This window comes from Neofelis nebulosa, chromosome 4 (assembly GCF_028018385.1).
Source record: "Neofelis nebulosa isolate mNeoNeb1 chromosome 4, mNeoNeb1.pri, whole genome shotgun sequence".
Classification (NCBI taxonomy): domain Eukaryota; kingdom Metazoa; phylum Chordata; class Mammalia; order Carnivora; family Felidae; genus Neofelis; species Neofelis nebulosa.
The window spans coordinates 126,764,659-126,780,762 of NC_080785.1; the positions used below are offsets into that span (position 1 = coordinate 126,764,659).

At 36.5% G+C, this 16,104-nt stretch overlaps 1 pseudogene; it reads left to right on the forward strand.

Annotated features, from left to right (window-relative positions):
- The first annotated feature begins 718 nt into the window (after window positions 1-718).
- LOC131508457 (protein S100-A11-like) lies at window positions 719-1,029 on the forward strand (annotated as a pseudogene).
- The last annotated feature ends 15,075 nt before the right edge of the window (window positions 1,030-16,104 follow it).

Here is a 16,104-nt window from a genome sequence, read left to right on the forward strand (position 1 = left end):
AAATCATTGTGGCACTATATGCTAACTAATTTGGATGTAAATTTTAAAAAATAAACAATAAAACAAGTTAAAAAATAAAAAAAATTAAATAAAAATAAATGTTTAAAAACTGCAAACTCTACAACATCCCCTTCCTCCTTCCTTACTGGTGTTATGTCTTGGTTGTGGACCTGATCCAAAGAGGCCTGTGAGAGCCAAGTGTTCAATTTCCAGGAATCTTGCAAACTGGTTATTAAACACAGACATCAAAAATCAAACTCCATAAACTCACAATTAAATTAATTGCATTAAAAGCATTATAGTAAAAGCTCAAAACTTCTAATTATCTTACCAGTGAGTACTATTATCTATTATCTTAAGTTTATTTACATTTATTGCATGTGTAGAGTAGAAATTCTACAGAATGGTATGTCACTGCACACCTCAACTCTATATTTAGGGTTGTCATGTTGGTAGCATGAAACTGGCAATGTTGAGAATAGTTCCACCAAAAAAAAACCCAGGCAAATGCTACAACTCAAAACATGATTCGTTGTTTTGCCAATTATCTAGGAGTAATGTAAAAATGTTAATAATGTAGATTAAGTCACAAGTATGTCACATCAGTGCTGTTGCGTTATGAAAAGAACACACATTGTGAACTATTTTTCTGGTATTCGAAGATCTAGCAAAGCAGCACCACAGAGGGTAACAGCCTCCATGCCTGCTTCATGCAGACATGGCAAAAATGCCCAACCTTGCCGAGACTGAGCAGTGCATCGAGTCTCTGATTGCTATTTTCCAGAAATATGCTGGAAAGGAGGGTAACAATGGCATGCTCTCCAAGGCAGAGTTCCTAACCTTCAGGAACACAGAACTGGCTGCCTTCAGAAAGAACCAGAAGGACCCTACTATCCTTGACCACATGAGGAAGAACCTGGACTTCAATTCTGATCACAGATAGATTTCCAAAAATTTCTTAATCTTCTTGGCAGCATGGCCAAACCTTGCCATGACTCGTTTACAAAGTCTACCCAATTATGGAAGTGAATCTGAGGGGCTCCTGGGCCTGGCCTCCAGATCACTCCCTTTCCTTCAAAGCAAACTCCCACTGCTCATCTCCTCCTCACATCCTACGCATACACTGAGCCCAGAGCATCCAATGCCCCATGCAGGCCAGTCCTGCTGGTAGGTAATAAAGCAAGAGTGTTTTTCAAAGTGCAGACACACACACACATGCACACACACACAAGATCTAGCAAAGATGCCCTCACATTAATGATAAATAGGTAAAATTCTGACATGCATCTTCACTGTTGTTTGACTTTTGTATCACTCATTAACTCATATGAAATTATCAATTGACATTCATGCTGAACTATGCTTATGAGCTGCAAAAACAGTTTGATACAAATCTACAGATGCAAAGTTAAGAAAACGCTTGTTAGACATATTATGTATAAATAAATAAGATATAGGAAAGTTATCATAAAGAATACTATATATACTATGGTTATTTGTGAATATTGTGCTACATATCCCTTACAGCAATGAAATTTATAACACCCTTATAAATGTACAAACATGTGGCCCCTCCCAACAGCCATTTGTTAAATATTTACCAACACACGACAATTTTGCCTTCAAACTTGAATCTCAAATCATCTGAAACGTGGATTTCCAACTTCCATTGCAGCTAGGAAGGGCCAGTGATCCTAGTTCTGATCAGGTACGCTGAAGTGAACTTGGCTGAAAGCCGCTGAGAAATATTTTATTAGTTGATAGAAAGGAAGAAATATGTGAGAAGAAAGTCCTTGCTTCTTTCTTGCCTTAGAAATTTTTTGTAGCGGTTGCCACTATGAGCTGCAGCAGCCGTCTAGTGAATGTGGAGGGGGAGATTAAGAGGGTCCCTATAGAAGTGATGTCGAACTCTGATATCATGAAGTCACTACAAACTTCCTTGGAATTACCTCTCACTGCACTTATTTTTGAGATTTATTAATCAACTCCTAGTCTGTAAGTCACATTTTTATTCAGAAACTTTCTTACATGCAGCCAAAAGCATTATACCTGATACAATGGGGTGCACTTCTCATCTTTGGTGGTTCTCAAGAATCTCCTCCTAAACATACACAATCCTGTATCTAAGGTGCCACATACATATACTGTGTGTGTGTGTGTGTGTGTGTGTGTGTGTGTGTGTGTGCATGTGCGCAACCTTCTTCATCCTTCATCACCTCAAGATCATTTCCTTGGAGGATTCCTGACCCTATGTCTTCTGCTGTCTCTATTGTTATTATTCATTGTTATAAAATATCATCTTTTCTTTTCCAGCATTTATCTTAGTTTTATATTTTACTGTGATTTGTGTAAGTATGAATAGTTAATAATTGGGCTCAACCATTCTTTTTATTAGTAATTGTATTCATTTTATTAATAATATGTCTAATCGTATGTTCTCTCCACTTATCTCTGAACTTACTGATCACTCTGCCATCCCTGAAACAACTTTTGACTTGCCTTCCAGAACACCATCTATTCTTCATTTTTTCACCAACTGACCACTCCTTTTCAACCTCCTTTGGTGGCTTCATTTCAGCTCCTTGACTTCTTAATATTAGTGTCTCATTCATCGCACAATACTTTCATCTCCTCATTGCTTATTATGACACCCATTCCCTGTGGGATCTCATCTTACATAATTTCTTCAAATAGTATCTATGATGACAACAGCCCAGACTTTTCCTTCCAACCATAGCCTAATGGAAATCTCCACCAGGAACTCAAAATCAACATACTCAAACACAATTCCCAATCTATTCCCACTCCCCACCCAACAAAGCTTTCTACATCTACACTCGTTCCCAACCCAAGTAAGGGCAGTTTCATTTGTCCAGTTTTTCAGGCCAAGTCCATTTGACTTAACCTTAACTCATCTCTTACTGGCTCATTCTAGGGCCTATTGATAAGGAAAATCTATAAGTCTTACCTTTTTTTTTAATTTTTAAAAAACTTTTTTAACATTTATTTTATTTTTGAGACAGAGAGAGACAGAGCACGAATGGGAGAGGGTCAGAGAGTGGGAGACACAGAATCTGAAACAGGGTCCAGGCTCTGGGCTGTCAGCACAGAGCCTGACGCGGGTCTTGAACTCACGGACCGCAAGATCATGACCTGAGCCGAAGTCAGCCGCTTAACCGACTGAGCCATCCAGGCGCCCCTATAAGTCTTACCTTTAAACCAGTCAAGAATGCACCCACATCTCCCCAACTCCATCATTACTATCCTATTCCAGTCCTCCATTATCTCTCCCCTGGATTACTGCAACTGTCTTACAACCAGTTTCCCTTCTTCCTCTTTACATGTCTTTAGGCTCTTCTCGACATAATAACATTTGGCTTTTACTTTTCTTGAGAAAGGAAGGCTTTGGGGCATTATGACAAACTTTTACAACAACCTTGATTAACTGCTGCATGGTTCTCTTTGACTGTCCAAGGTGATTCTGATGCAGGTTGAGGATGGTACACTGGGTGAAAATCAGAGAGGAAATAAAGTTAAAAGAGAGGCAATCCCCTTTGTGATTTTTGTCATCTCTCTTTTATTCTAGAGTTTCAACTTGAGTTGCAACTCAAACACATTATGACTATATACATCAGCAACATGTGTTTTATATCTTGCATATTATTTCTTAGCAACATTTATGACACATGGCACACAAATGCATGGTGTCTTCCCTACAAAACAACAGAAAACCACTTGAAGCTTTTTATCTACCATCATTTATGTCCAGGGCCAGTTCAATACAGCATCAGTTCTAATGTCAGAACAAGAATTTGTGTTTTGTTTTATATAACTATATTTAAAGGATACTGATTTTATATTTGAGTATGCTGTATGCATTTCCTTAAATTGTCAAAATAACAACGGGGTATCATAAAATATCTACACTTTTCTTGTTGAATTATAATCTTTCCCTCCCTTCTTTCCCCATTTTCCTCTGCTTTTTTCCTCCCATCTCTCCCCCTCCCTTAACTCTCTGTTTGCTCCCCTCACCCCTGCCTTTCTTTCTTTCCTCTCTTGTTCTCTTGTGAAGCTGTGGACATGAGAGTGCACAGATGACAGCAGGCGCCAGCATCTTCCCTGTTATACATGGGGTTCTGAGCACAGCATGCCTTTGGCCCAGGCAGGTGGGGGAACTGAGAGAAGCAGGCTAGCCATCTGGAGACGAACATATGGGTGGTGTGGCATACGTTCTCACGATTGGCGGCTGGGAGGATCAGAAATAGAACGAGGAGGTTTTACTCCTCTTAATCAAAGAAACAAGAACAACAACAACAAAAACTTGGAAATCAAAGGGGCTACTAATACAGAGGGATCCCAGCTTAAAGGAAAAACATAGTTTTCCTAAATGTTCATACAGTGCTACCTACATAATTAAACTTTTTAAAAATTAGCAGTGTTTCATTTTTATATAAGTATTGAATGGCATTTCTCTCTTGCATCTAATTATTAGCAACAGCACCATTATCATTATTTTAATAGCAACTATAATAGCAGGTTACTAAAATACTAACCATTGGGGCACCTGGGAGGCTCAGTAGGTTGAGTGTCTGACTACTGATTTCAGCTCAGGTCATGATCCCAGGGTTGTGGGATCAAGTCCCACATCAGGCTCCATGCTGAGTGTGGAACCTGCTTAAGAGTATCCCTGCCCCTCTCCCCCACTCATGCTTTCTCTTCCTCTAAAAATTAAAAAAAAATAATAAAAATAAATACTAGTTGTTTAATACATTAGCTACATAAATTGTAAGATTAAAAGAATCACCATGGGATTTTTTCTTCCTTCCTGCTGATAGCCAAATTCCATTCAGATAAAATGAAACAGAATCTTGAATAGTGGGTATAAAATAGGTACAAAATAATGCAAAAAATAGAGCTTTCTTTAAAAGGCTCTCCCAAGATGTTATTCCAATCATTAATCAACATTGGTATATCTTTACATTTTTCCTAGGCTAGGAGTCAGGAAAGCTGTATTCCAGTTCTAACTTTGATGTTTCCCAGGGCCTTGGGCACATAATTTTGTTTTGGATTCCATTTCCTCATCTCAAAAACAAAGTCATCAAAATAAAAAATCTTTACATTCAGATATTTATGATTCTAAGTTCACTATAGTTTAAAATGAATAAAGTGAATAAGAAAGAACTATTGTATTGTACACTAAACCGAATCGGGAATTATGTCAAAAATATTAAATAAGTTGCCTCAAAAACAGATTAGGGTGGCTAGTCTAATAATGGTTCCATGATGGCTACTTTATGAGCTAATCTTCGATTCTCTATAAAACTGAATGAACAGGGAAGGTGAGAGACATATGTACAGGAAAAAAATGTTACATAGAATATTGGGTTCATTTCTGGGCATGCTACTTCCAGAGTTATCTATATTTCATCTAGACAGTGAAAGGAATACTCAGGGAGGGATGATCAAGATTGTAAGGGGTCACAAAAGCATTTAATATAAAGACTGATTAAATAAATGAAGGAAATTATTCCTGAAGAAGGTCCAAGTCAGAATGAGAAGCATGGTGGTTCTCTTCAAATACATGAAGAAATGTTAGGTAGAAAATGAGTTGCACTTCTTTTATGTGTACTAAACAAAGGCTAGTTTTTTTCCATACATATTTATGGAGTAGATATTATGTCAGACAGTAAGCCAGATGTCAAGGAACGGATATTAAATGAAAACAAATATGGAGCTTACCGTCATAGAAATTTCAGCCACAACCTAATTAATCCTAGAAATAAATGTAAAATGAAACATGAGCTAAGTATCACATAGGAGATAACTGATCTAGTTAGTAAGGTTAGGAAGTGTTGTCCATGGAAGAAAGCATTGTAACTACAATCTAAAACATGAATAAATAAGAAGGAAATAATTTTGCAAAAACTGATTTTATGTATGTACATATGTATGTGTGTCAGAGGGTACCGATGAAGATAAGAGTTTTCAGTAGAAGGAACAGTATGTGCTAAAGTCTTATAATAGAAGGGACATGGTCTAATTGAAAAACCAAAAAGGTGTTTGGGACATATAGGTTGAAATGAAGCTGTAAAAAGGAGCAAATACAAACAGGATTTTATAGATCATATTAGTTGTAACGAGAATCCATGGAAGTGTTTCATGTACGAGATGAAGCATGTGATATCATTAAATATTTATTCAGATAAATTCAATGTTATGGCAATTAAAAAAGACCCACAAGTGACTGTGGATTAATCAGTTAGGAAGTTTCCCCCTCCAGACAAGAGATAGTAAACACTTGTTCTAAACTAGTGGTGATGGCCATGGAGATGGACAGAACTGGGAAGAAATGTGGCGTGTTTAGGAATGAACAGCGACAGAATTTTTTGTTGAACTTCACAGTGAGAGAAAAGAAGGATAGCAAGGATGACTGCTGGTTTTCTGGCTTGTACAAGGAGTGGATGGTGATGTTCTTGTCTTTCAATGAGAAGATTACGATAGGGAGACCAGGTTTGGGGACTTGCCCATAGAGATTATGGGTTGAATCCTGTCATAGTGAATTTATGTGTCATGTTTAAATGTTTAAAACCACTGAGTCCTTACACACACAGAGTGTAGAGAGTTAAGACACAGCTCAGTATTCATGAAAGCGAGAGTGGTGAAAAAGTCTGGGAGAGAAAGGGCAAATGAGAAAAGACCTTTTTGAAAGCAGTTTGGCGATCCTTTCTACTGATGTTGTTTTAAACCAAGGCTGAGACAAGCATAAAAGAAGCCCTCAGCAAATATTCAGCAAGAATCCCATGTGACATTACCCAGAGGTCTGTATTCAAGGTTAAAAGTGGTACTGGATAAAAAATAAGCTCGTCTGTATGTTCTTTACTTGGCACTAAACCTCAGTGCCTGCTGATAATTCAAGCTGTTAATAAAAAGAGGTCAATCTTTCCCCCCACATCAACAGTGAAATAAATAAATAAATAAATAAATAAATAAATAAATAAATAAATAAACAAACCACCATGTGAAGAAATGCATTAAGCAAAATAAGTAAAGAAAGAGCTGAGAAAGGAGAAAACAAAGTCAATGAAAGCTATCGATCAGCGATGCTTAAAGAATGTAAACATTCAATAGTGAAAAGAAAACAGAAACATAATTGTAGAGCCTGTTTAATATTTGCACAGCCATCATTAGAATGCTCACTACAGTTAACATTTCTTGGAGAACCTTCTTCATAAACACAGTATGCCTACAATTTAAACGATGCTTTTTCCAGTTGTCTGAATCACTGAATAAAATAGTTCTGAATTCCCATTGACTGCTAGGACGTTTAAAAGTTATTTTATTCAAAATAGAAACCATAGGACATTGGTGAAGTTTTACTGTTGGTACACAATTCTCCTTTTAATACCTTCAAGTTTTTAAGATGTTGGTATCTGGCAGTTCACTATGCTGTGGAAAAATTATAACATGTCTTTCTCAAATATCTTGGGTTTATGACAGGAAGATATCACTAAGAAATCAATCATTCTCCAAGTTGAATCTTTTCCAATTTTCCTTCAGAAAGAGTCAGCAACATCAAGCTTTTAAAACGATTATTTCTCCGGTAGCCTATGGGCTGTTAAATCATGCAAATAATTAAATGATGTAATTAAACACATAAAGCAACACTGGCAAAATTTTGTACAGTGAAAATTAACTAGACTTTTACAATAAATAGGCAATTAATGCAAAAGAAAATAGAAATAAACAAGTACATACTGAGATTCTGTTTTATGTGTGATATTACCACCACCAGGGAGAATTTTTTTAATTGTCCTTCTTGGTGGAAATGAGAACAAAGTAACATAAATATTTATATTACTAACTGATCAGTTTGGTATACTTGATGCTGAACAAAATTATTAAGTCCATTTTCTGACACATCTTCCATTAAGAAAAGACACCCACAATGGACTGCACAGAGAAAGAGGGGGGACTTCATTGGCAAAATAAAGGACAATCACAGAGCTGAAGACCTTGGCTTTAGGCAAACTCTTTTTCAACCTCTGAGCACTGGGAGATAAACTAATTGTTACCTGTCCTAGATCTTCCCCTGACCTCCTGTCAAAAGTAGCTCAGCAACCCTACTTGTTTCTATCACTATTTTACTATCCTCCATTCTTTTTTTAATCTATTTTTTAATGTTTAGTTTTGAGAGAGAGACAGACAGAGACCAAGTAGGGAGGGGCAGAGAGAGAAGGAGACACAGAATCCAAAGCAGGCTCCAGGCTCTGAGCTGTCAGCACAGAACCTGACATGGAGCTGGAACTAACGAACCACAGGATCATGACCTGAGCCAAAGTCGGATGCTTAACGGACTGAGCCACCCAGGTCCCCCCTTATCCTCCATTCTTAGTAGCAGCCGTCCTGGTTGATATTAAACTATGTGTTCAAGATCCCTTTCCTCCAAAAGAACTACATTCTTGTCATGTTTATGATATGTCCTGTTTCCTAGAAAAATGATCACACTTTGTAGGAATCAAATATTTCCGAAAACAAAACAAACAAACAACAACAACAACAACAACAACAACAACAACAACAACAAAACCCACTCATTATGTGCCATGCACTGGGCAAAGTGCTTTATATGCATTTTTTCTTATAATCTTTTAATATGCTTAGCTTATGATAAAACACCCAACAAGACTCATTGCATTCCAATGAAACACTCTTCTACTATAAAGCTTTGTTTATATCCCAAATAAGTCCACTTAACTCTACTGGTTGAAATAGTTCCAAATGACTAATTTATCAATAAATGGCTATTTGACCAAATTATTTGACTGTTTTTACTGCTGAATCTGATCAAACACATTAGCAAGAGAATAGAGAAGCAAATATATTTTGATTATACATAAGAAATATGTGTTAAATTAAAAAATAGCTATCACTGCTTTACATTTGTGGTTGTAGGTGTATAATTACTCAGCCCCATGAGAAGAAAAATATCTAAATTATACTTGTGCTTATTGCTTATGTCTGGAGTCAGAACTCTGCATAGATGCTCATTAAATGAGTCAGTGAAAAAAATGTACAGCATGCCAAAAACAGAAGTGACACAAATAAATAAATATTTCAAATGACAAAGCAGGGGTTATAGACTAGATTGTGTTCTCTTCAAATTTATGTATTGAGCCCAAACCTTCATTGTATTTGAAGACAGGGAATTTAGCAGACAATTAAGGTTAAATAAGGTTTTGTAAGGGGAGATTGGTAATTCTATAGGATTGATGTCCTTATATGAGAAAAAACATGAATAGAATATCTCTCTCTTATCATACCCACCCTGGGATGCCCTGGGAGAACACAGCAAGAAAGTGGCTATCTGCAAGGATATCTGTAAGGAGGTCTCACCAAGAACAAAATCAGTGGACATCTTGATCTTGTACATCCAAGCTCCAGAAGTGTGAGAAAGAAATCTCTGTAGTTTAAGTCGCTCACTCTGGCATTTTGTTACGGCAGCCCAAGTAGACTAATACAGTTGGTAGTATAATCTTCCCCCTCATATTGATGAGACAATTGAGGCACAGAGAAGTTAAGTATTTTTCCTGAGGTCACAAAGCTAGAAGTGGCAAGGCCAGGACTTGAATTTAGGAGACTATAACTCTAGAGCCTGTGCTATTAACTATTTAGCATGCTTTCAGGCAGCAAGTAGATAAAGGGATGCAGATACAACGAAAACATGCCATGAGGAGGAATCATAAAAAAAAAAATGAGTATGAATCTGGAGAGGTAACTAAAAGCCAAATCAGGCAGAAACTTTTTTTTTTAAAGTTTCCTATTGTCCTAACAGCACAAGGAAGCCATTGAAAGGGTTTAAGCAAGAAGGACGGTGGGGAAGGATGGGGAAATGGGACCTTGGATGAGATGTGGATTCTGAAAAGGTCACTTTGGTTACAGTACACTAGTTAAAAATATTTAAAACACTTAATCTTGACAGTAAAATAAAAATGGTCATTTAGAGTCTACTTGGCTTTTTTTTTTCTTTTCAATGAGTCAGTTCACTGCCTGACACATCGCTAAAAAGGTAGAACTGTGCTAATAAGGTGAAGAGGTGAAACTTCTCCAAAGTGAGTTAGCAATGTGAGGTTTGCCTACTTAAGAATCTCGGGTGCAGGTAAACACAGTGCATTCTCCCCCCATTGTTATCAAAACAAATCACCACAAAATTAGTGGCTTAAAACAAAAGAAATTTATGAGCTGACTGTTCTGTAGCATCCCAAGGCCAGTAAAGTATGTCTGGGCTAACTGCATTAGTGCCATACGGTCATAGGAATGAAGTCCCTACTTCACTGCTGGCTGTCTGACATGGGTCATTCTCACCTTCTAGAGACCTTATTTCCAGGCTACTTACTGACTCCCTTAAAAGCCAATAATGATGAATCTTTGAATCTCCGGATTCTTTTCTCTCTGCCTCATCTTTCTTCCCTGTGGGGAATAAGCTTAGGAATCCCCTGGACTTACACCAATGGGTTGTTAACAAGGCACCTTTCCTTTTGTTAATCATCTCTGCTCTAGGCAGCATATAGCCCTATTTACCTGCTTACCTAATTTGGTCCTTCCTTCCTGTGAAAGCCCCTTTCTATAGTACTAAATTGGGGGGCGTTTTCACCCTGAACGCCTAATCTTGCTTACCTCATATATGTTTGTATTGGGGGACTTTGCCCTGTCTCTATCCTGGGTGTCTTTGCACCCCCTCTCTATCCTGGGTGCCTTTGCACACCCCTCTCCATCCTGGGTGTCTTTTCACCCCTCTGCTGTATCTTGGGGTCCTGATCTTGTTTACCCAAAATCAGGTGTGAGCATCCTATGGCTTTGTACTTCTTTATGCCTTGTTAACCACTGGTGTAAGCCTGGGACATTCCTAAGCTTATTCCCCACACTACCCCACTCTTCTGCCTAAATATTCTGCAGTGGTCCTTTGCTTTTAGGGTCCCCATGTGATTACAGTGGACCCACCCTGATCATCTAAAATTACCTCCCCAAATTGAGATGAGCTGGCCAGTAATCTTAGTTCCGTCTGCAAAATCGCTATACAGCAGTACCTAGATTAGTGTTTGATTGAGTAAACAGAAAAATAAATCTAGGGGAACATCTTTAAGATTCTGAATATCATACATGGTCCCCGTTTTCTATACACGTATACCTTAGAATTAATCATATAAGCATGGAGGATGTTCTTGGACTGACCTTTTGCTTAATTTTAGTTATTCTAAATACATATATTTTTTTTATTCTTTCTTTAGTCATAAAACAAGAGTCATAGAAAAACATATTCCCTTGAAAGAAATCTAATGCTAGGGGAGTATATGTCATTACATTTGGAGCCAGTATATATGAATACAGATTGAAAGCATAGAAATAAATTTCTTAATATGATAAATTAAGATATTCTACTCATTCCAATTATCTTTCCAGCAACTCATCATTCCTCAGGATTTCATTTTGCTATTTCAGATACAAATGACATATTTTAATTCAGTCAAACCAGCATTAATAATTTCTTAGCAAAATATGACAAAAATCAAATACACTTTAGATGATAGATGATGGAGCCTGGCAGTACAAACAAATTCTGATTTCACTTATTTTACTATCTATGGCAATACCTCTAGCAATGAAGGGAACAAGGGTATGTCATGGTAAACATCTGTGTCCTAAAGGAAGGAATAATTAGTCAGTATTGGTATTTTGTGTGAGTATTCATGCTTCATCTAAATCAATCTTTGCAAAAATATTCGGTGCTTCAGAGATGCCCTTAAGGCAGCTACCACACGATATCTCTGATTTTGAAGGAGTTAATGTGTATCCCTTAGAAAATAGCTTATCTGAAGGTAACTGAGGTATTTGAGAAAACATTGCTCTCAAATAGAATAAATATGGATAAAAACCAAAAGTGACATTTAATCCTAAATTCAGATAAAAGAATAAATTAAGTATTATTTAATGGACTTCAAATCTATACTACTTTCCCCCTAGGAAAAAAATAATCAGGTAAGATTTAGTAAACAACTAAATATCTTTCTAATTTCAAGCGGCTTTGAAAAATAAGTGAACACTACAACAACTAATAGGAAACTCATTTTTCTTTCCAAAAACAGAAACAATAAATCTAGGAGCCAGTATGAATTGTAATTTTTCAATTTGCCCTACCGTGCTCCCAAAGTCATATGTCTCCATGTTCAAAGCAATCAACATCTCTATGCTCTCTGTAAGGGGTCAGAAATAATGCAGAGGGCATGCTAATTACATGGTCATTATAGAATGTACAACATGTTGATTGATTACTAGACACTATTGTCTATGCAAATAAGGAGCTGAAGGCCAGAAGTTATGAAACACAAGAATGAAAATGAGGTCAAGAATACCACATGAGTCTCCTTAACTCTGACTCTTTAACCAGTAAGTGGGAGGTTATGGATTGAGATGTGTTTCATTTTTGAGTTCATGTTAAATACACAGTGTAACTAAGAGAACACCAACTTGTTTCTTACATATTATTATGAACATTGTATTTAAGAATAAATATTTAGAAAGCAGTTAGTGGTAGCATAGGAGGAAAATGTCTTTATCCTCAGGCAAATCCTTGTTACTTCTATGTTGCTTTAGAAAAAATCTGTAACTTCAACCATCAACTCCAAAGTCTATTTCCAAAACAGCAGGTGGTTTCTGAGCATACATTGCCTACAATTCTTTTAGAAAGTCCAAATGCAGTCACATCTACCTTGCATTTACAGACTCACTCATCTTGCATAATACAACTACTTAACACTGAGAAATGCAAGGATAACTGACAATATATGTTTCCTGATACACACTGAAGTTTATATTTTTGAACTTACAAAATGTAGGTCAATTTACCAATATTTTTATGAACAGTGTACATCCAATATACCTCACAGACTCTATCTATTAGGTGTAACGGAAGTTGTTTGTTCCAAGTCTTACCCATGAGGCTGAAATTATACATAAACATATATATGTGTGTCATTTAAATGAAACTCAAACACAAGAAGACCCAATGAGCAATGCTTGCATCCTACAAAGAATTTAATAACACCACTGGAGCCAACCACTTTATAATGTATATGGGCCTCAGTTGTCTCAGAGTTCAGAATAAATCAAGGGAGTAGGCTGCTATTTATGCCTTCTTCAATCTTCAGCCACGCTGAGGAGAATAGCTACCTTTACTCAGACCATTTCTCAAGCTGTTAATTCCCTTAAAAAACAGGACTGTGAAAAATGATACAGCACGTGAATAAGCACAATCCTGCAACACCATTTTCTAAAATAGGACTGCATTTAAGGAGTAAAAAAGTTACACTGTGTAAGTCTCCTCTAACGTTTCCAAATATGACATCATTGCTTATTAGTGGATTAAATAAATTTATGGCTATAACACTAACTGGGCAAAATTTTGTAGGAAATTATACAAAGGGGAGGTAAAGGCGTACTTGTTAGAAGAAAATGAAAAGAAATGTGTTTTCTTAGTTTTAGTGTAAAATAACTCAGATTCCTAAACATTCTCTGTCAAAGTTTGGGGATATATTCTATATATGCTAACAATTCTAAAGATAGTTTGATGATGTCATTAAGCAAAACCTCTTTAGAGAAAATCATTTTTTGATTTAAATCCTGGCTTTACCATTTACTAAGAATGTGATATAAAGCTGTAAATATGGATAATAAAATATTTGTTTGTGGAACTCTTTAGGGAATTAAATTAGGTAATATACAAGGAGAATTTAATAGAATGCTTGCTATATATTAGGCATGCAATAGTGTTAGCTAGTCATATTGAGAGACGTAGAAACAAAGCAATTTTAAGACAATAATAGCTAGGTACTAGAGTCGACAGCAAAATTTCACATTGATGCTATTTTGTGTGTGTGTATTTTATATTTATTTCATTTAGGAATTATAAGCTGTATACCCTTGAAAGGACTTTAGACAAATGAGAAAATAAAACAGGAGAATATAGACTCAATATTACTAAAATTACAATGGACTATTCTTTCTTTCCTACTTACCTTTGCACATAGTATATAAGTGTATAATGTATAAGTAATCCTTGATTAATAAATAAAGGGATGAAAAAGTGAGTGGATGTATGTATGCATAAATTAAAAACATTCTGGACCATCTGAAAGACACAGAAGGATTGCACTTTCAAGAACTAGTGAGCAGATCATCATATTCTGGCAATAATTCTAAAGGTAAAGAAAAGTAGAACAACAACAACAAAAAAAATGTTTAGTTATCTGCTTTTCTTTTCTTTTCTGCTACAGGAAAGAAAACAGTTAATTTCCCCTGGCATTAAATGTGAACAGAATTTAGAGAGCAAAAGGCTTCTAGTTTTTTCTCCTGGTTTTGCCACTACATAACCATGTGACTTCAATCTCCTCCCAGTTTTAGATTCCTCAGTTGTAAAATGAAAGGGTAGGACAAGGGTACTCCTACAGTTCCTTTTACCTTCAATTTTAAGTAACTTAGATGAAAAAAACCAAAACTGTCTAAAGCCATTGTATCCTGTAGTAGGAGTGGATTGTCTTGTTAAAAATGCCACCTAACTAAGTCAAATCTATTGTATGCTAATGGGATATAACTTGTGATTCTGAGACCCTGGCCACAGCTAATGACACAGGATTATTCACTCATTGGTTAACTGCAGGCAATGGAACTCAGACTGGATACAATCAGACTGACTTCAAATCCCAGCTCTTGCTACTTACTAGCTGTGGCCAGATAATCTATCTGTTCCTCCTCATCCACATCTCTTAATAAGAGAATAATAATAGCATATATTTCTTAAGTTTGTTTTAAGGCTTTAATGAGTCATTGTCATGTGTTCAGGAATTAGCACGTTACAATAGTTATGTGGCACAAGTTAGCACCAACAGATGCTACTAGTAAGGAAGCTCAGAGTTCATTAGAGGAGTATTCCAGAAAATGGATGGACAGCTGATTTGTGTCTTTAAGCTTATCCTATTGGACAACTCCCTTGATGGCATGAACTATGCCTTTATTTGCTTTTCAACACTAATTCACAACAGATATTTTCAATGCTACATCTGTGTCCCAGGAATGTAAAAGCACAGATGATGGGTTAGTAAGCAAATTAAATATGGACCCTGCCCTCAAAGATCTTGAGCTGGATAGAAATGAACAAAATAGTCTATGGCCATACCACCCCGAATGCGCCCGATCTTGTCTGATATTGGAAGCTAAGCAGGGTTGGGCCTGGTTAGTACTTGGATGGGAGAAATGCACAAAATAATCCAACAGGTAAATGCCTTAATTACATTAGATTACTTCATTTGTTTTACATGAGTAGTAAATACAGGAGATTATAACCAATTTTCTGCTTATAAATATTTAAGAAGATACACAGTAAAAACAAATTAATTCTTTAATACGGATACACGTGTCACTTAAACTAATACAATGCATGGCTCTGCCCTCTGCCTTCATATTTTTTCTAAGGAAGTTAACTTGGGCTACCTCCTTCAAGATGGCCTGGGAAAACCACTTTGGAATACTAAAGTTGGGTATTTTTCCATTCAAACAACACTACTCAGCACTGTTCTATATACTAGGGATACTTAAATGAACAAGTCAGAAATGATTCTTATTCTTGAGAAACTTATGTACTATTTTGGAAAGACAGACAATTAAGTAGTAAATAAATAAATACATAAATATGAAGAGCTACTTATAGTAAACATACTTTGCAATTTAAAAATAGGTCATTGATGATACAGAATCATGTGCATTGGTAGCTGTATTAGGTTGAGTGGTTAAGAAATAAGTCTCTTGAAGGAAATGACATTTAAAATGGAAGCTGACTGATGAAAAGCAGCTATTAGTGAGAGGCACTCAATGAGGAAGAAAATCCCAGACAGAGAAAGAAGCTAGTGCAAAGGCCTGGAAGTAGAAATAGCATGTTGTAGCAAGAGAAAACTCAGTGAGGCTGGAATGCACTAGTCAAGAAGTAGGAAGAAAGCGGTTTCTGGTTGTGCCACCTGCTCCTTGCCAGGTCTGGTCCCCTCTCTGCCTGGACAAAGG